This window comes from Tiliqua scincoides, chromosome 1 (genome assembly GCF_035046505.1).
Source record: "Tiliqua scincoides isolate rTilSci1 chromosome 1, rTilSci1.hap2, whole genome shotgun sequence".
Taxonomy (NCBI): Eukaryota; Metazoa; Chordata; class Lepidosauria; order Squamata; family Scincidae; genus Tiliqua; species Tiliqua scincoides.
Window position 1 is genome coordinate 253,071,044 of NC_089821.1, and position 20,300 is coordinate 253,091,343.

Consider the following 20,300-nt stretch of genomic DNA (forward strand, 5'->3'; position numbering starts at 1 on the left):
TGGTATATATTTGCATGCAAATACTGTCAACTGTCATTTTTAAAAAAATGAAAAACTATGTGCTTGACTGGTTTGTTGGAATATTTTTCCAAAGTTTGTTGTATTTTACATGCATTTCATACAGTATAATGGACATGGTTGTTCATTTGCAAATGCTACTGCAAAGAGCTTATCAGAAAGAGGGTGGATCATTTCCTAGTAGTTTTTATATAGTGCTTATTTTTAGCTAGTTATATGATCACAGTTATCAAGTGCGGTTCACAGTAACGCACCCAGGACACAGCTGTTATCAATAATCTGTTTGTACTTGCACCTCATCATTTGTTCCTTTGTCATTAGCTAGCAACTGGTTGCTATCTACTAATACAGGGCCAGTTGCTAGTCTGAAGAAAGCAAAACTGATTATGTGCGTGATATTTCGAATGTAAGCAAACTGAAAACATAAGATTTGGACTCATGGTGTCCTAACTGCCTGTGTTCTGTCATCATGTTTGAAGGATTGTATTCTTGAATCTACCATCTGTATGCTAAGGCAAGATAGGTTGGGCACACACAAGGGGAATCTTTTTGATAGCTTCATCCAATCCTTTCCGACTTTCCAGCTCTGGTGTAGCCTCAGTGCAGCCATGGTGAGGGAACACATGGTCCCATACCTTGGGAAGGTCCCAGTGACCCCCCCTCCAACACAGGAGGCCGCACACACCCCACCCAACTGTTGCAACTGCACCAGCACTGGAAAGTTGAAAAGAATTGGGCTCCAATTCCCTAGCTGAAGCCTGAGTATCTTTTGGGAAACATAATGAAATCATTTATTTAGGTGGACCTCTAAGCCTAGGTTAAGTCAGTAAAGGCGCAATCCTAACCCCTTTTGTCAGTGCTTTCCAGCACTGACATAAAGGCAGTGCAGCTCCGAGATAAGGGAACAAACATTCCCTTACTTTTAGGAGTCCTCTGTGAGTGACACCCAACTGCAGGATGCAGCACACGTTCCATTGACTCTGCTATGCCAGTGCTGGAAAACACTGACATAAGGGGTTAGAGTTGTGCCCTAAGTGTTATTTTGTTTTGGGTGTGTGTGTGGGGGGGGGGGGGGAAACTCTTTTAATAATAATTTAATTGAGAATTTTAGCAAGAATCTAAGTAGCTATTTTGTTCACATTCAGTAGGTTAGTCATGCACACGAAGATTTGTGATTTAAAAAGAATTTAAACAGACCCCATTTTCTATTGTTATTTTACTGAAATTCATAATTATCTGACTCAGTATACAAATTTGGCATACTACACATCGAGTGCCATTTCCTCCAGAAGTTCTTTTCTGCCTCAAAATGCTAAATGGAATTATGTGCATACTGTACATCCAAAGCTGGCTTACTCTCAGTGAAACTCTCATTGATTGCTGGGAAGACACATGAACTACAATGTGAGCTGTTTTGTAGGTACATGCGCAGAGCTTATTTAATGTTAACCCCTTACTCTTGATTAAAGACTCATTGATTGTGGTGAACCATGGGACCGGAGCACCCAACCATGCAGCCTTTTTTATTTGTTGCGTATTTGAGTCAATTCTCTTGATTTGTTTCTAAACAGTTGTATGTGGCTGTTTTCCAGATTCCATCTACTACTAAAACCCTACCTTCTTCGTCTTTTTAAAGGCTTGTGTTTTCATGTTCATGAATGGTGGCCACTCCAAAGATATTAAAGTAATTTTTTTTGCTTTGAAGTAGTTTGGATTAGGACCCTCTTTTCTTAAAAAAGAAATGCAAAACCTTCATTGGACTTAACAGGTAAGATTAGTAGAAACATGTAAAAAATGCCTCTTTAGCATGTACTGAATCTCAAATAACAGCCCTTTAAGCCAACTGTTTGACAGAGTCATGTTTTGTTCCATCCTGCTGCCAACACAGACTGGGCTGAGAAATTGTATCAGCCAAGAGGCATGGCATTTGCCTTGCCTTGCATGTATTTTCCAGCAGTCTTTTATATTGCTATGCAACAATAGTTTTAATTATGGAGAACCAAAATGATAACTCTTGTATCAGATGTGACTTAGTTTTCCCTATGGACAACTCTGATTAGACACTTGAAAAAGAAGCTGCAGCTTTGTATCTCACTTTCCCACTCAGACTGTTTATCTACTTTAACAGGCAAACTGCTTTGCTCATGCTATAAACTTTGAGAAACTTAAGCAGGGTGGAAAGTTCCCTTGTAGTACATGAACTTACCTAGACTCTTAAAGGCAACTTGGTAGGGTTGCTATATGTAGCTGCAGTAATAGCTTATTTCCTACACCTAAACGAGAACCCTGTCACTAGTGAAATGGTCTTGGCTCCCTTTCCAACTCCTGGAAAACTGATAGAACTATGTGGTGGTAGAATTATGAAGGTAGATCTACTAGGAATTGCTATCTCTAAAGCTAGTATTCCTGGAATGTGCTGGAATCCCTAGCATGTATGCACTACTGAAACAGAGACGCCTGCGTTGGCTCGGTCATGTCGTGAGAATGGATGATGGCCGGATCCCAAAGGATCTCCTCTATGGAGAACTTGTACAAGGAAAGCGCCCTACAGGTAGACCACAGCTGCGATACAAGGACATCTGCAAGAGGGATCTGAAGGCCTTAGGAGTGGACCTCAACAAGTGGGAAACCCTGGCCTCTGAGCGGCCCGCTTGGAGGCAGGCTGTGCAACATGGCCTTTCCCAGTTTGAAGAGACACTTGGCCAACAGTCTGAGGCTAAGAGGCAAAGAAGGAAGGCCCATAGCCAGGGAGACAGGCCAGGGACAGACTGCACTTGCTCCCAGTGTGGAAGGGATTGTCGCTCCCGAATTGGCCTTTTCAGCCACACTAGACGCTGTTCCAGAACCACCTTTCAGAGCGCGATACCATAGTCTTTCGAGACTGAAGGTTGCCAACTAGACTAGATCAAAGCTAGTGTGTGTATCAAGGAAATACTGTCATGTTTTGTTTGTCTATAGTTGTTCATTGGTTTTGAAAAAAGTGCGTCTTTGGCCTTTTTCATCATGCTTCAGTAGGTGGAGAAGAAGCATGATAACCAAGTATAATATTTCCTGTTCATATATTTGCATTGTGCAGTGTTAGACATTCTTGTCTGAATGACCTGGTGAGCTGCTTGAAACTTTTCCAGAATCAAAAATGTAGAGAAACAGACTGCATTTGTCATAAAGAAGTTTTTCTCAAGTGTTTTGAACTTGCCTCCCACTCTAATTATTCTCTCCTGTCTGCATGTACATTGCAGTACATTGTTCACTACTGTTGCATGTGAAGATTTGTGGATTGGGGTACTAATCCTGATACTAGCATTGAAGTAGAACAAGATATCTCTGAACTTCTCCTAAAATCATGCACAGGAAACTTAAAAACAAGGCAGTGTATCTTTCTGAGGGTGCAATTACACTAGGATCAGTCTCAGACGTCAGCACCCTTGAACAGTTTCCAAAGGCCCACTGCTAATTCCTGTTCACTTTTGTGCAGTGCTGGAGAAGTGACATTCTTGGCCATGAGAACTGCTCCTTCACTAGCTTCTCCCAGCTTGTTCCTGTACCCAATGGTATTCTCTCCTCTGAGGAACTTTCAGTGGGAAAAATGGAGAAGCGAATATGATTTTTGCTGTCTTGCTGCTGGCGCGCATATTTCTCTAGTTCCATCCAATGTTTTCATTGAAGTCGCTGGGTGTGAACAGTACCAGCTAGCAGCAAACTGGCACTTAACAAGTCATCAATTATCTGAAAGTAGGAAGATTCACAATTTATCAGGCAAAAATTGGCACTTGCTGAATGTCTGAACTCATCCCTTCCCAATTTTGCATGCCTAAAAGACCTATATGCTTATATTGCTGCCTGCCGACACTGGTTCTTTCACTTGTAAACTCTGGCATCTTAAGAAACAGTGCCTGTCTAGTTCTGATTTTGGAATTTAGAACTCATTATCTAAGGTTTTGTATGAAAGGAAAGAAGAGGTTTTGTGCCCCCATACTCATTTTAATAAGATTTTTGCAATATGATTTCAATTGAAATCTGTCAGCCCCAGCTTTCCTGCATATGTGGAGCTCTGTGCTTTGAGACCCTTGAAATGTCTGTTTTTAGGACATCAGCAGGGGGCTAATGAAAAGGCTTTGTTGATTTTAACGAATCGCAAGCCACTGTAGCCAAAATAAATATAATCTGCTTTTTGGATTAGTTGTCACAGATGATTTTACCTACTAACAGTGATTAAAGAACCCTGGTGGACCCAAAGTATAGCCATTCTCTGGTGACTCTTGCTAAAACAGCAATAAACACAAGTAAATAAAGACTTAGGGCATTAGTTATCTTTAATAAACAGTGACACTGCATGTAATGTTTGAGGGGACTTCAAAGACCTGCACTGTGTGCTGCAGAATCCCTCTGTCTAGTACGCAGTGAACTGCCATGCCAGACAGTACTAATAAACAAAATATTGCCAGGCAGCTTTAGGCTGCAGTTCTTAGAAATGAGTTCCATGACAGTAAGCGGGACTTGCTTCCATGTAAAGCTATTCAGGGTTCTTAAGTTGCAGATTCTCCCAGCTAGCCTTGTCAATCTATTAACACATTGAGGAGTCATTTGTCATGGCAGTTGTCCACCTTCATTGTGTCATGGACTTACAGAGCAAAGCTGTACATTCCTACAACTAAAAGAACTGGAGGTGAAATATGTTCTTCAAACTTCTATGGACATAAGAGCAGTTCTATTCCCTTTCAACTTGATGTTGATAAGCCCATCACAAGAATTAGAGGGTTTTTTTCCCATCTGAAGACTTGCTGTTGCCATTAAGTAGTTGAAATGTGGTCTGCAACATGAAAAAGCTGCCCGGGTGCTGTGCCTTCTGTTTCATGCCACAGCTGCTTTTCTTCAGAATGTAAATTAAGACTTATAATGATGGGCAGTACAGGTTTCCCTCAGCTTGAATATACCTTAGGACAGTGGTTTTCAAATTGGGGCGTCACGATGCCGCAGCCTGAGAGCCCTGGGCAATTCTCTCTTAAGGGGCAGGGAGGAGGGGAAGGCAGAGACATGGTGGAAGGAGGACCCCCCCCCCCAAAAAAAAAGATTTGACCATGTCTGGGCTTAAGTCTTTCTGACCACCCAACCTTCATACACACAGTGGTAGCAGAGACTGATTTCTCTGACACAAAATAATGTTATTGATTAAATTTCCACCCTGTCTTTTCCTGTAAAGCAACCACAACTTGCAGCAGTGACTCTCCCAGTAAAATACAATAAAAAACCTAAGAACAGGCAGCAATGTAAAAACAGCAGAACTAACAGAAGATTAAAGTCATTAAAAGAATCTTATGTTCTATTAAAAGCACAAGAGAACAGAACAGACTTTGCCTGGCACCTAAAGAATAAGAAAGATGTTGCAGGTTGAACATGTTTGGAGAGAAGAGTCCCATAACTTGGGTGCCATCTTGGCAAAGTCTTTCTTCTGAGTGGTACCATACCAGACTTCAGAAAAAGAACTTAACTGAGGAGCAGGTTCACATGAAGGAAGCCAGTCATTTGGATACATCAGCTTGTAGGCATTTAGAACCAGAAGGCCAAAATCAGCACTTTGAATTTTTCAGCCACTTCTGCAATGCAAACCACTGCACCCCAGGAACATGAATGAACATGCCAAGGTTTGAAACCAGTTATTTTCTCCTGTCATTGAACCCTCCTCCCTAGCCTCCAAGAATTTAAGAACATAAGAACAGCCTCGCTAGATCAGCCACAGACCCACCTACTCCTTCTTATTATATCTCACAGTTACCCACCAAATGCTCCAGGGAGCTCACAAGACAACAAGAGACCTGCATCCTGGTTCCCTTCCTTGCATCTGGCATTCTGATATAGCCCATTTCTAAAATCAGGAGGTTGCATGTACACATCATGGCTTGTAACCCGTGATGGATTTTTCCTCCAGAAATTTGTCCAAAAGGCATCTAGGCCAGATGCCATCACCACATCCTGTGGCAAGGAGTTCCATAGACCAACTACATGCTGGGTAAAGAAATATTTTCTTTTGTCTGTCCTAACTCTCCCAACACTCAGTTTTGGGAGTGGATGTCCCCTGGTTCTGGTGTTGTGTGAAAGGGTAAAGAGCATCTCTCTATCCATGCGATTCTTGCCGTGCATAATTTTGTATGTCTCAATCACGTCCCCCCTCAGGCACCTCTTTAAAGAGAATTTTAGTCCTGTATTGACAGAATGTGATAACTTTTGACTCAGAAAGAGGTTATGAATACCTTGTCCTAGGTTACAAGTTTCAAACTTGCAGTAAGCCCTTAAATAAGACCAACTGCAGAGTTAAGTGATTTGGTTATTGTGATCTTTGCTCCTTTTGGGGGGGGAGGGACTACTTAAGGAATTATCACTGCTGAAGATAAAGATTACTGGGAATCCAATCCTTTAGTTAGCCTGAAGACAATGGTGAAGATTTTGAGATGTTTGATACAACACTTGACTTTTCAGCTGCCAAAACAGCATGAAACTCCAAGTAGTTAAAATAGCAGAAATACAATACACAATACAATTTGCATTACAAAATTAATTGAGAAAATGAATGCACCACCAAAATGTTTCATCACTGTCTTGCCAAACCAATAACCCCTTCTTCTCTTTTCCTTTCCATTAATTTAATTGAGTGTGTAACTTTCGTCTTCCTTCCAGGAGTTGCAGATCTTTACTGTGTGACCCATTGAAAAGTTCTCAAATCCTGGAAATGTATAAGCCCCTCACTATGAGAACATGGATGATTATACCTTCTGCTTTTTCTCATTTTCCTTTCTGGACGTTTGTTTTCTGAAAATAAGTTGTTTGGAAGGAGATAGCCACTCTCTAATTGTGCGATTCTACCAGTTTCTGTAGTATTAAATGCATCCTGTACACACTGGCAGCATTCTGGAATTAGGATGCATGGCTTTACAGTTACAAAAAGAAAATTCTTCAAGTGTAAGAAAGTGACAAGTGGCCTGTTGACACCTAAGCATTCAACCAGTTGAATGGGTAATGTTCAGAATCATGTCAGCCCATCAAAAGCATGGCTCAGCCTTATAAATCATAGAAATGGACTCACAATGCATTTTTATTTGCCTTCTTGCCCCAACCCTCTATAATACCCTTTTGTCAAGTTTTCACATTTTTTTACATTCATGAATACTAAGGCTGAGATTCAAAATCCTAAGTTCTTCATAACAGCCATGAGCCATGATCCCTGTTTGTTGATCTTTCAAATTAGACAAGCTGCAAAAATAGCAATAACAGTAGATAGATTCTTGCTCTTTGTAGATGCCCCCCCTCCAACACTCAATTTGGGCTTTTGTTTGGTAAATCAAGCTATTCTTTGAAAGAATATGAAAACAACCCAGTCCTAACCTGCTGTAGAACAGGGAGACTGGCTGGCCTGCCCTGTATCCAGTGAGGGATTTGGGCTGGTTGTGGCTCAGCCTGGGGTAAGGGGAATACACTTATCCTGGGTAGAGCTGTAGCAGCCTCAATGGGGCTACTTGGATCTGCGCCATTTCAGGAGATGATGCAGATCCAAGCAACCCAGAACTGCTCTAGGCTGCCTAGGACTGGGATTAGGATTTGGCACAAGTGCCAGATTCCGTCCCCACCACCTGCTCACCCACAGCCTACCCATGGGCCTGCCTTACCCTGCCCCGAAATGCCTCTTTCCCATGCTCACCCAGACCTCTGCGCTAGCCTGACTTGGCCGGTGCAGGCTTATCTTTGTGCTAGTTCAACACAACTTTGGGCCAGTCTCCCTGCTCTCCTGGTGGTGCAAAAGTGCTTTACGGCACTTCCACAACACCATTGGCCCGGCGCAAGTCGCTATGCCATATGTCAGTAAGGATTGTGCCCCAAGTTTTTTTTTTCCAAATCCAATGACTAATTTGGAAACCCCATGGGGCTTGTGATCCCCATGATGATCCTATGTGTCCCCAAACACTGATATGCCGCCCCCTTCACTAGGCTGATTGTGGCTACTGCAACAATGCTCCACCTGCCACATTTTGTGGCATCGCTATTATTCTATGCTAGAGAGTTTGGAAATATTTGCTATCAAGAACTTGGACCAGCAAAATCACAAGCAATGTTGTGAAGAGAATGTGAAAGAAGTATTTTTTTCACACATAATTTTGTGAGTAGTTCGTGTTTGAAGTTATGTCATCTTTTTTCATTCTTTGAATTCAGTCGCTTTTCTGAAGCTCAATATATCTATTCTGATGTGTAGCAAAAATGTTACATCAAAGGTTAATGTTTGAATCCCGGCTTTAAAAAAAGAAAGACAAAGAACAGAGGGGTTGAGATGTTATTTAATGGAAAGAGGGTGGGGGGAACCCCCAAATGAATAAAAGTCCTTAAAAGCAACATATAAAAGCAAATAACAGTCTTCTTCCCCTGACAAATAGTTCAAAAAGTAGCCAACAGTTTGGATGTGGTCCGTCACATTGCATACAAATGAAGATACTGTCACTCTCCTCTGAAACACTTTGATCTGGTGATAAAGGGTTTGTTGTAGGATCAGGACTCCCATTCTAGGTTCCTATAGACAGAGATTATAAAGGCAGAGTTCCTCCCCAACTGTTTCGATTTCATAATAGTATTTTCATCTTCATATGAAGCGCATTGCTAAATATGTACAGTCCTTAGAGCACTGCGTTCTTTCAGAATGCAGGTGGAGGATGACATATTAGACTGTGCCTCCATATCACAGAGCTGTTTTAAGCATTTCCAGGAAGCGGACTGTAGTAAAGTGAATTACTTTTGCTGCCTTTCCCACTCTTTCTTGGTGTGTTCTAAAAGGGGAATATGCATGTATTTCCCACAAGGGAATGTTCCCCTGCTCCTTTTGTCTGAGACCCAGTTGGAGACGAGAAGACAGAAAGTCATTTCTTCTGTTGCCTTTCCCCTTCCCATGCTAAATAGAAACTCTCTGTATGTGGATCATAATCTGCTGCGTTTCTGTGTGTAGGGAGTCCTTGTTTTTCTTCACTTTGTGCTACAGAGAGAGAGACATTAAGACTAAGCATTTGAGGTTTCAACGTATCATCATATTTTAATTATCAAATCTGGTGTATCTAATTAATAGCAGTGGGGGAAAATGGTGATAAAAACACATAATCCTGCTTTCTGCACTTCTAATTTTTGCTTAAAAAAAATAAAAAAACCAAAGAAACAAAAACAAAACAAAAAAAGCCCCAAATCTGAAATAACGATTTTATTTGTCAAGTGGAGCGTGGGAGGCAAAGGGCCAGAGAGAGGCCAGACTGGGAAGGAATCCAGCTAGAACGAGGAGTTCTATGAAAGACTAGAACTATTCAATTGTAAAAATCCCTACCGGGGTTTAGAACAACCTGCCTATGTAAACCGCCTTGGATTAAAGTCTGAGGAGAAATCTGAGGACCAAAGAAAGGCGGTATATAAATACCTGTATAAATAAATAAATAAATTTGGCTTTTATTTATTATTTAATTAGGGGTGTGTACATGGGTAATGACGGGCTTTATTTGCTGACACTATACCACCTATATCTCCTATCTAGTACACTTTTAAAACAATTATATGTTATAATTATCAAGTAAATTTTGAATAAAAACACATAACACTATTTTATGCACTTCTAAGTTTTATCAGTTTTCTCACACTACTACTAATTAATCTGCATTAGGTGAGGTTTTTAATATGTGGGGCTATTCAATCATGGGCCCTTCCACTGGCATTCTGAAGTGGTACAGGCTTGGGAGGGCTATACCACTGCCATGTGACTGTGTAGATTTCCTTTAAGAGAAATACTGAAAGTTATATCAGGGATCAGCGTTTTTCCCAGTAGTGAAAATACAAGCATCATTCCAAAACTATTTCAAAGTGTTCCACTCATAATTCTAATTTCTCATTTTCACATATGTAAGGGATTTGATGCATCATTTGCTTTAAATCTCTCCATAGAGCCAAACTGCCTCTATCTCTGCTAAAGGAATGTGTGTAATTATAATTTATCATGGGCATAGTATGAATTGGGTAGAAGATAATTAAGCAAACTTGTACAAATGCATGTACTGCAAAATTCTGCAGATAAAATCAAAAGTGACAATTTCTTGTGAAAGTCATATTCCTGTTTTGGGAAGGTGGAAAACATCATTTTTCTCCTAGTCAAATATTCATTTTTTGGATGAACTATGATCCCAGCTGCACTCACTGTAATACAGACTTCTTTGACATCCTATTCAAAACTGGTTGGCAACCTTCAGTCTCGAAAGACTATGGTATAAGCCTACAGCACCCGGTATTCCCAGGCGGTCTCCCATCCAAGTACTAACCAGGCCTGACCCTGCTTAGCTTCCGAGATCAGATGAGATCGGGCATGTGCAAGGTAACAGTTGCTGCTTAAGGCTGGTGCTTTACAAGCAACCCTCTCAACCAACCACCACCGTTCTCTGCAAGATCTATGCTGTGTTAAGACATCCCAAGTATACACTAGAACAATCCTCTTTCTGTCACCTACATGTGTATTTAGAAGTCTTATCCATGCTATCCTCTGTTAGCTACTACCAGAAGATTGACAACTTACACAGTTATGAGCTGCTTATTGGATACGTTTCTGTCATGGGTGAATGCATACTGGTTTTACTGAATACCATTCTAAAAAAGAACAGTGTTGAAAGTGGCTCTGCTCATGCTGGCACTATACAATATTAGGCACATAGATCTGGTGTATATGTGCAGCAGCTAATTTCTGGATTTCTGTGGCTTGGATTAGCATATTTTTGAAGTTTGAAAGGTCACCACCAAATGCAAAGCACTGGTGTTCTGCTCATTTTAAAAAAGCTAGCAAAAAAGAGGAACACATGAAGTAAGTACAGACTAAGCTTTGTGATGTGCACTCAGCAGTGTGGTCCCTCCAGAACAGAAGGGAACCATTATTCCTGTAATTAACTGCTCTCTCTGCCTGTGCTAGGACTGTTTTAGACCAAGGCTGCAGAACTTGTGGCTCAACCAGCAAAACATAGCCATGTATATGTGTGTCCCTTTGGGGGTTCAATAAATCTCTTGTTTTTGCTGCATGCCTGGGAGTGCAAAAATGGTGGTGGGAAGGAAAGAGTTCAGGCACATGGCAGGCTGTAGTACATTGCAAATAGGGTTCATTTGATGGGTTGATGGTTGTATGTTGTACAGGCCAGTTAAGACCCAGGCTAAAGCTCCAATCCTATGTTCACTTTAAGTAAGCCACATTGAACTTAATGCATCTGTCTTTCACATAAACATACACAGGATTGAGCTATCAAACAGTGGCGTCACAAGGGTTTGTGTCACGCAGTGACCAGCACACCACCCCCATTATGGACATTCGGTGGGGCAACGCCCCAGATGGTGGGCATGGTGATGGTTTTTTTGGCTATAACTTTCAATAGAATAGAGATATTTCAAAGCAGTTTGTTTCATTGCATTCTGCATGAAATTAGGCTTTGAAAGATATATAACATAATGGTATTATTTAAAAATACCAAGATTTAAAAAATTTGGGCCAGTAGTGGTGTCCTACTGTGCCCCCCTGTGCACCTGCACCCCCCCCCCCGGCAACAGATTTGCTAGAGCCAATCAGAGCAATGTAAAACATAACAAAGTAGTGCTTTAAAGACATTGTTGCTAATTCAAGCCTTCCTTTTGAAGCAGAGAGAGCAAGTGAGCACTCACTTGTAAAGGAAGCTTTATAACCTGTAGTTGTGAGGGACAGTTAGGACAAGTACCACTGTAATCAGGAACATTGCCAGGCACAGGAGTCAGTACCGCTGATTGAATGTATAGGTTCCAGAACATATGTTAGAAAATAAGTTGGTCTACAGGTTCATAGAAAAACTGACAGTAGATCACTAGATTTCAGGAGTCAGTGAGCATACTCATCTAAAAGAGACAAGGTAATGGTACATTTTCTTTATTTTTTATTTTTTTCATTCTTCTAAGGTATGTTTTATACCTTGTTACTTCTGTAACAAGGGAGGGAGAGAGAGATTTTGCAGTAATCTCTTTGGGGGGAGAGATTGGGGGGAGAGAGAGATTTTGCAGTAATGTTGACTGTAATTAATATGCTAAATGATTCCCAGTTAAAACCTTTAGGTCAGTGGTTCCCAAACTTTTTTGACTGGCGGCTCCCTTGACCTACTGGTCCATTGGCCATGGCTCCCCCTTAGGGTTACGATCCTATACATTGTATAGGGTAGTGGGTTTTCATAAGAATTCCATGGCTCCCATGGCTGGTTTCTGTGGCTCCCTAGGCAGCCATGGCTCACAGTTTGGGAACCATTACTTTAGATTAAGGAACTCTGGCATCACATGACGTTAGTTAAATATGATGTCTACCATTAAGGAGTTAAATCTGATATATTATTTAAAAGTAGGTGAAGTAGATGATTCAAGGGTATATAACTTTTATCAGAGAAAAATCCATTTCAAAATAAATAAGATGCCTTTCAAGATGAAACTATAGGCATAGCCCTTCATCGAATATTGTTAAGTGAGAATAAGTACTCAGTCTTAACATTGCTTACACTTTGGATCAGGTGAGTTCTCTGGAAAAAAATTAGTCTTGATTTCTGTCTGTACTAATGTTACTTGCAAATTGCTTTAAATATTTTACATTTCCTTCAGACACCGTCTCCCTGAGTTCTAGCAGTTTGATCACAAGTGCAGCGTCTCCCTGTTAATGCTGTGCAGGTTGATAAAACAGTTGCCGAGCTGTAGTCCCCAAAGAAATTATTAATTATCTGGTTAATGTGCATCAGGCTGTGGGAGTATGAGATTAATCACCAGTGCTGGGATGAGTTGCTGAAGTGGATTTTGGTTTTTTGTCTCCTGTCACTCGGTAATGGCTTTTCCTTCCTTCACCATCAGGTGAACAGGTGCGGAGATGCTGTATTTTCATTTTCCTATAGTCAGGAACAGCCGGTGGCCAGGATCTGCCTTTTTCACAGTCCTGCTGCATGAGCAGTTTGCAACATGGAGCAGTACCTGCTTAAAATGTTCCAGCTGCAGGAGATTCTCTTGAAATAACTAGCCTTCTCTAATATATACACACACATCAGAGCAGGGTTTTGCAGAATCAAGATGTGGGACATATAAATTGCTTGGAATGTTGCTTCTTTTTACCACCTTTAAAGAAACTATGTAGGCAAAATTTCCACATATTTAATTCTTCAGTAGTCTTGCTAGATATGTTAATTTAGCTGTTGTTGATTTATTTATTCTGGTTTAAAATGCCATCAGTAAATTTTGTCCATGTTGACAGAGGAGCATGCATAGAATTATGCTCTAAGTTGATAATAAATTTTGACTCTGGTGTGCTTGATTTTTTCTTCACTAAATGGCACCTGGGATGCGGGGCTGGGGAGAATCTGAATTAGGATTATGGATTATAGAAGGGGACTTGATGGCAACTAGTCTGTTTCTTGCCCTTCACTACTTTCCCAAACAGGGGTAGGGGAAGCAAACATTGAGCTCCTATATTATTACTATTCATATTGTTAAATATATAATTATAATCAAAATTACAGTGTATGCAGCTACTACACTAACAATTTTGCAGCCCGTCCATATTAGAAAAAATCCTTAAGACCAAAGAAGTCTCCTTTCTCTAGCCTTTGTCCTCAAGAAAGAGGACAAAGAAAAAGCACATGAACTTTACTTTTACATTTTAGTTGTGCTTTATCTGAACTATGAGAATCAGTTTCACTTCTCCCCCCACATATTGCCAAAACCTTTTTTCCTGAACTTTCATTGGAGAGCACGACTGCACACTGAGTCCTGTGAATCTTCCGATCTCATATTAGCTATAGTCAGAAGTGGAGTAGATTCTGAGAAGTACATATTATTTTCTTTGTTTTTTTTGGGCTGTAGTTGTGCAATTCTCCTTTCAATGACAACAGTGCTTTCTATGTTCTTACCACTATATAACCTTGGAAGTTAACCTTGGAAGGTAAATGAGTGTGCGTACAATGGAGGGTTATGTAGTACAAGTACAATAGAAGGTTTGCCATGGGTAGCATATGGGACTAATGGCCCAATCCTATCTCTTGCCAGCCCATAGTGTGCAGAAATGTTGGCAGAGTGTACGCTGCATTCTGGGGGGGATGGATCAGAGAGCGAGTGAGAGGTAAGTCGAACTTGTTCTTACCGCCCTGTAGGCTGCCTGGCCTCCAGTGGGTCTACTTGGACCTGTGCTAGGTATTTTGCTGGCATAAGTCTGAGAAGACTAGGGACATTTTTTTTGGGGGGGGGGGGGAGAAAAGGCGGATAAGATCTGGGCATGCACTGCTGCTGCCGAGCTTTTCCCCTTTTTACTCCTGAATCACACCTCTTGTCCAGCTGCCCCCCACCACTGACCTACCTGCCACTGTAAGCCTTGGATAGAATTGGGCAGTTAACCTTGTTTGGCTAAAGAGAGTTTGAGAGACAGAGAGTGTGAATTGTATTATAACCCATAGTGATTTTTGTTCTGTTCTGTTCTTCAAACTAGGCTCAGAAAACCCTTTAGATCTCCATGGTATCCTCAGTGATATAAATTTCCTCTTGTTAGACAGGCTAATGAACTCCTTCACGTACAGTGTAGATGACCCATTTGTGTTCAAACATCCTAACTGACCAGAGATTGCTTAACTGATCAGAGACCAGAACATAAGGTGTTTTATTATATGTGTTAAGCAGTCTCCAGGGTTTCATGCTTAGTTTGCATCTGATTTGTTTGGATTTCTACTCCATGTAGAGCTTCCTGGGCTCATTCTGATAAGTAAAGCCAAGTTTGCTTTAAGCTCAGCAGTTCCCTGCAGGAAAGAGATAACAAAGCAAAAATGGGATCTTCAGGACACAAGACGGCTCCCCCCCTTTTTTTTTGCACCCAGAGGCAAAGAGTGACTTTATTTGATAGTTGCATGTGCACTTTTTAGGCTCCTCACATTAACTACCTCTTCATATGAAATTGACAAATTTTGACACACAAACATCTAGTTTTAGATGTACAAATTGGTGGTTCTTGACAATTTCCCTTGACAATGGTGAATCCCATTAGTACTTGAATTCCATAAATGCTATTGGATATTGTAGGGAAAGAAGCACATTTCTCTTGAACAATGAGGAGCACACAGGACTAAAGAAACAGGCAATGTGGTTTTGCCATAGTCAACGTGTCACAAATCTTTTTGTTTGTCTAATTTAAACCTGAAGTTGTTGGCATTGACTTGTAAACTGTCCTTTTATTGATTTGAAAGCAATATTTTCCTTAGCAATCCAGCTGGCCAGAATGTATTGGCAACCTTCAGTCTCGAAAGACTATGGTATCGCGCTCTGAAAGGTGGTTCTGGCACAGCGTCTAGTGTGGCTGAAAAGGCCAATCCGGGAGTGACAATCCCTTCCACACTGGGAGCAAGTGCAGTCTGTCCCTGGTCTGTCTCCCTGGCTATGGGCCTTCCTTCTTTGCCTCTTAGCCTCAGACTGTTGGCAAAGTGTCTCTTCAAACTGGGAAAGGCCATGCTGCACAGCCTGCCTCCAAGCAGGCCGCTCAGAGGCCAGGGTTTCCCACTTGTTGAGGTCCATCCCTAAGGCCTTCAGATCCCTCTTGCAGATGTCCTTGTATCGCAGCTGTGGTCTACCTGTAGGGCGCTTTCCTTGCACGAGTTCTCCATAGAGGAGATCCTTTGGGATCCGGCCATCATCCATTCTCACGACATGACCAAGCCAACGCAGGCGTCTCTGTTTCAGCAGTGAATACATGCTAGGGATTCCAGCACGTTCCAGGACTGTGTTGTTTGGAACTTTGTCCTGCCAGGTGATGCCAAGGATGCGTCGGAGGCAGCGCATGTGGAAAGCGCTCAGTTTCCTCTCCTGTTGTGAGCGAAGAGTCCATGACTCGCTGCAGTACAGAAGTGTACTCAGGATGCAAGCTCTGTAGACCTGGATCTTGGTATGTTCCGTCAGCTTCTTGTTGGACCAGACTCTCTTTGTGAGTCTGGAAAACGTGGTAGCTGCTTTACCGATGCGCCTGTTTAGCTCGGCATCGAGAATAGGCTATAGAGTTTCCCAGCGGTGCCTGTCTTCATGACAGCACATCATAGGCAGCATCAACTATACTGTAAGCAAGTAATGGTTATTTGGTACAAATGTGCAAGGGCTTTGGTGTTGGTACCAGCACTTTACTGAAGAGCAATAAATAAATATTCTTAAATTATAAGAGAGTGGCCAGCTAACTGGGCAAAGAGGCACCTTTTTAAGTGGTTTCCTCTTATATATAGCCAGAAGAGAGCAACTTTCCCTCTTTTCTACTGACTGTTGCTTCTTTCACAACTTTTTAAAGATTATGACATCTTTGGGGACAGGGAATCATTAGCAGCCCAATCCTGTTCACACTTTCCTGGAAGTAAGTCCCATTCACTCTAATGGGACTTACTTCTGAGTAGACATGCATAGGATTGGACTGTTATTTCTCACTCATATGCTTTCCCCTGGCAATGCAGACATGTCAAAACAGATAGCACTGCATCATGTGTGTGTGTGGGGAGGGGGGGGTATGAGAAGTTTCCTTTGGGTAAGGGAACTTTTTTTTCCTTACCCGGCGTTGAGCCTCCATGGTGCAGAGGGGTCTGCTGAGATCTGTGCTAGCAAAATTACTGGTGCAGGTCTGCGTGGCCCTGGTTGTGGGATTGCGGTGGTGACAAGGGGGACGAGGGCAGATCAGGCCTGGGAGATGGCAGGATTGGCAGCAGTGCATGCTGAATACTGACCCCTTTCTGGGCCTCATCTGCCTAACTGGGTCATCCAGCTGGCATATGTCTGAGTGGACCCATAGTGGCGAACTGCAGAAGAAGGGAACAATTGCCCCTTTATCCTGAGGAGATGTCCAGAAGCCAAAAATCCCTGGCGGGTTACAGCAGTAGCTGCGCTGGCACAGCTGCATCAGTTTGCAGCAATTTAGATCGGTTTGGGCTGCCTGAGCAATATTAGCCGGAAAAAAAAATAAGGGCACCAAGTAATCCAAGCCTTAATAGAAGCCACTAGTAGAAAACCCAGAAAAAAAACTCAACAGGAACTAAGGCCTCAGATGCATTCCTGCTAACTAACTAATTAGGGCACAATCCTCACCAGGTCTACTCAGAAGTAAGTCATATTTTGTTCAATGGGGTTTTCTCTCATGAAATTGTGGTTAGGATTGCAGCTTCTAGGTGCTGTTGCTCTTCCCCCAAATAAGGTGCTGTTAAGGTGCTCTTCCCCCAGCTTCTAGGTGCTGTTGCTCTTCCCCCAAGCTGTCCCTCCAATAGCAAGTGGGAGGGACACCTTACATGTCGAGTTGCAGCACCTGCTGTACTTACTGTGCCACCCCCCCCTCCTCTGGCTACACTACTGACTATTCAGAATTCAGAATACCTTTATTGGCATAAAGACACAGAAATATGACTTTAAAAACAACAGATTTAAAAATTCTCAACTACTTAAGATAAAGTTAGAGTAGAACATACTGTCCTTCTCTTAACAACTAATTTCAAAAATATTGCCACTTTCTCAGTTAATTTGCTATTTACACCCGCAAGGAGAAGCCACATTTTTTCTTGATAAGCCCACCCCTCCTTTTTTTTGAGAAGTTCCTTTAAATATGCTTGGCAAAAATCTTTATAGGGGCAATGCAGGATCATATGATGTAAAGATTCAACTACATTCATTGACTAATCACATGTTCTTGCTTCCAGTGGAGTTCTTTTAAACCTGCCATATAATACTTCAGAAGGTAAAACATTATTTCTTGTGAGAGCAAAGGCTCTGCGCTCATTAGGGCATTAAAAAAAAATATAAATAACACAGGCCAACACACATTTTGCTTCCTTAAATGTTACACCAATTCCTGGGTATATTTGGGGTGCCAATTCCAAAAATGGCATCCGTTTCAGAGTCCATTATAGGACTAATATTTCGGTTTCTCTCTCTCTCTCAAAAAAAAAAAAAAAGGGAAGAGAAGTGTTGAACCCAAATTTGTGGGGGAATTAGCACAAGATCATCCCCTTCCTTATAGAAGGCACTAGTCACAATACTCCAGAATTTTTTGGAGTTTCTCAGAAAGATGGATTGTATCAGGATTTTCCATTGGTCTAGGATATAACAATTTCTTTTGTCTCTGATAAGGGCTTTCAGTTGTTTTTTCAAAAGGAGATACTGAGAGCAAATAATACTAGAATTAGAATCTCTATACAGTCGATATCTCTCTCTAACACGGATTTTCAGGTTCTTGCAATCTTGAACCAAGACCGTTTATCCGAATGCTCTTTACCTCTTAGGTGTATGGTTGATTGACCCAGTTCTGCCACAGTGTGTCCAATTATCCCATCATACAATTTAATTAGTACATGTGGGTCCTCTAATGAAATAAAAAGGCTGTGTGGTTCTGCTAGATCGCACATTAAATGATAGAATTTTTGTTTAGTGATGGAGTTCGCCCTAATTTTAGGTAGCCTTACCAGATTGTTCCTAGTGGAGGACAAATCTTTATTAGCTGGTTTCTCCAGTTCTAGAAGGCAAATTAATGGGAGATGGGAGATGGCAAGGGATTCACCTACATAGAAGTCCCTGATGTTTGATTTCAGGGCCAGCGGGATCATGATATAATCAATAACACTGATGCCCTGTTGAACTATGTAAGTGAATCAGGAGAGCTGTTTAACCATATACTGTTATACTGGGCGTCCTCAGCCTAGAAAAGAGGCGCCTGATGCTCTTTACACTCTCACATAACACCAGAACCATGAGACATCCACTAAAATTGAGTGTTGGGAGAGTTAGAACAGACAAAAGAAAATATTTCTTTACTCAGCGTGTGGTTGGTCTGTGGAACTCCTTGCCACAGGATGTGGTGATGGCGTCTGGCCTGGACGCCTTTAAAAGGGGATTGGACAAGTTTCTGGAGGTAAAATCCATTACAAGTTACAAGCCATGATGTGTACGTGCAACCTCCTGATTTCAGAAATGGTCTATGTCAGAATGTCAGATGCAAGGGAGGGCACCAGGATGAGGTCTCTTGTTATCTGGTGTGCTCCCTGGGGCATTTGGTGGGCCGCTGTGAGATACAGGAAGCTGGACTAGATGGTCCTATGGCCTGATCCAGTGGGGCTGTATCTCACAGCGGCCCACCAAATGCCCCAGGGAGCACACCAGATAACAAGAGACCTCATTGTTCTTATGAAAACAGAATCTAGCCAAATACAATCCTGCAGCATTAGAGTGTGCATCCTTTGATATGCTATTATGGAAGTAGGGATAGGGTAGCGAAGTGTCTAAGTCAATACTAAGGGCTTTACGCAGTATTGAAGAACTGGATCCAAGTTATGCATTAAAATCCCCAACCTAAACAGGAGAGGCCTGTGGGTAGCGTCTCTCAAGATCCTCCATGATATCACTCAATTGATTCTGCAGCTGTTTTCACTGGGGGCTTAGAATGTTTGGAGGAATATAAACATTGGCTAAAATAATTAACTTCCCACTAAGCTTAACCTTGGTAGCTTGTACATAATGGCTTAGGTTAGTTATCTCAATCGGTTCAGCACTTAAGCGACATGAGACCAGAGTTGCAAGTCCAGCCAAGGGGTGTCCTTTTGCGTTAACCTTAAATGCTGGGACACAATAGGAATTAAAGCCCATTAAATTAATCTGGTCAACCATCCATGTTTCTTGTAATAGGGTAATGTCGGATCCTTTTAACAACTCTGAAAAATTCTTATCATTAACCTTCCCTCTCCATCTCGTAATGTTCCATGACAAAATCTTAACTAATGAATTCCCCCTCTCCTGGAAAGAGATGTTGTTATAGAGTCAGGTCTTCTTGTATACAGCCTCATTGAGATCTTCTGGGCATACACATCCCTTCCCAACTTTGCCCCCAACAGTCTCATCCCTTGACACTGAAGCAGCTTGATGTAAACTTGATCTCTGGGGGCTATCCAATTTAGAATAGTCTTGCGGCAGTACATATATCACATTGCAATCACTCATCAGATCATCCTGTTGCTGTTTTGGCCCAGCATCCTCAGCTGATTCATTGGGGCTAGCTACCTCCATAGGAATATTATCTTGACTTTTGTAGGTCATCTGGCAGGTTGTATCCAAGGCCTTGCCTGTCTCAATGCAAGATTCAATATTCTGGGATCCTGTTGTAGATTGCAAAGCACGTGGCAGGTTATTCAACCTTACAGTCAGGTCTAGTGTCCCTTCCAGTTCCACCGATGCTATTTCCTCTGTTTCTTCTTCAGTTC

At 41.8% G+C, this 20,300-nt stretch overlaps 1 protein-coding gene and 1 pseudogene across 2 annotated transcripts in view; one reads left to right on the forward strand and one right to left on the reverse strand.

Moving 5' to 3' along the window:
* ESRRG (estrogen related receptor gamma) overlaps positions 1 to 20,300 on the forward strand; it is a 509,743-nt gene that overhangs the window by 114,707 nt on the left and 374,736 nt on the right. The gene's annotated exons all lie outside the window — the stretch shown is intronic.
* LOC136637994 (5S ribosomal RNA) lies at positions 10,295 to 10,414 on the reverse strand (annotated as a pseudogene).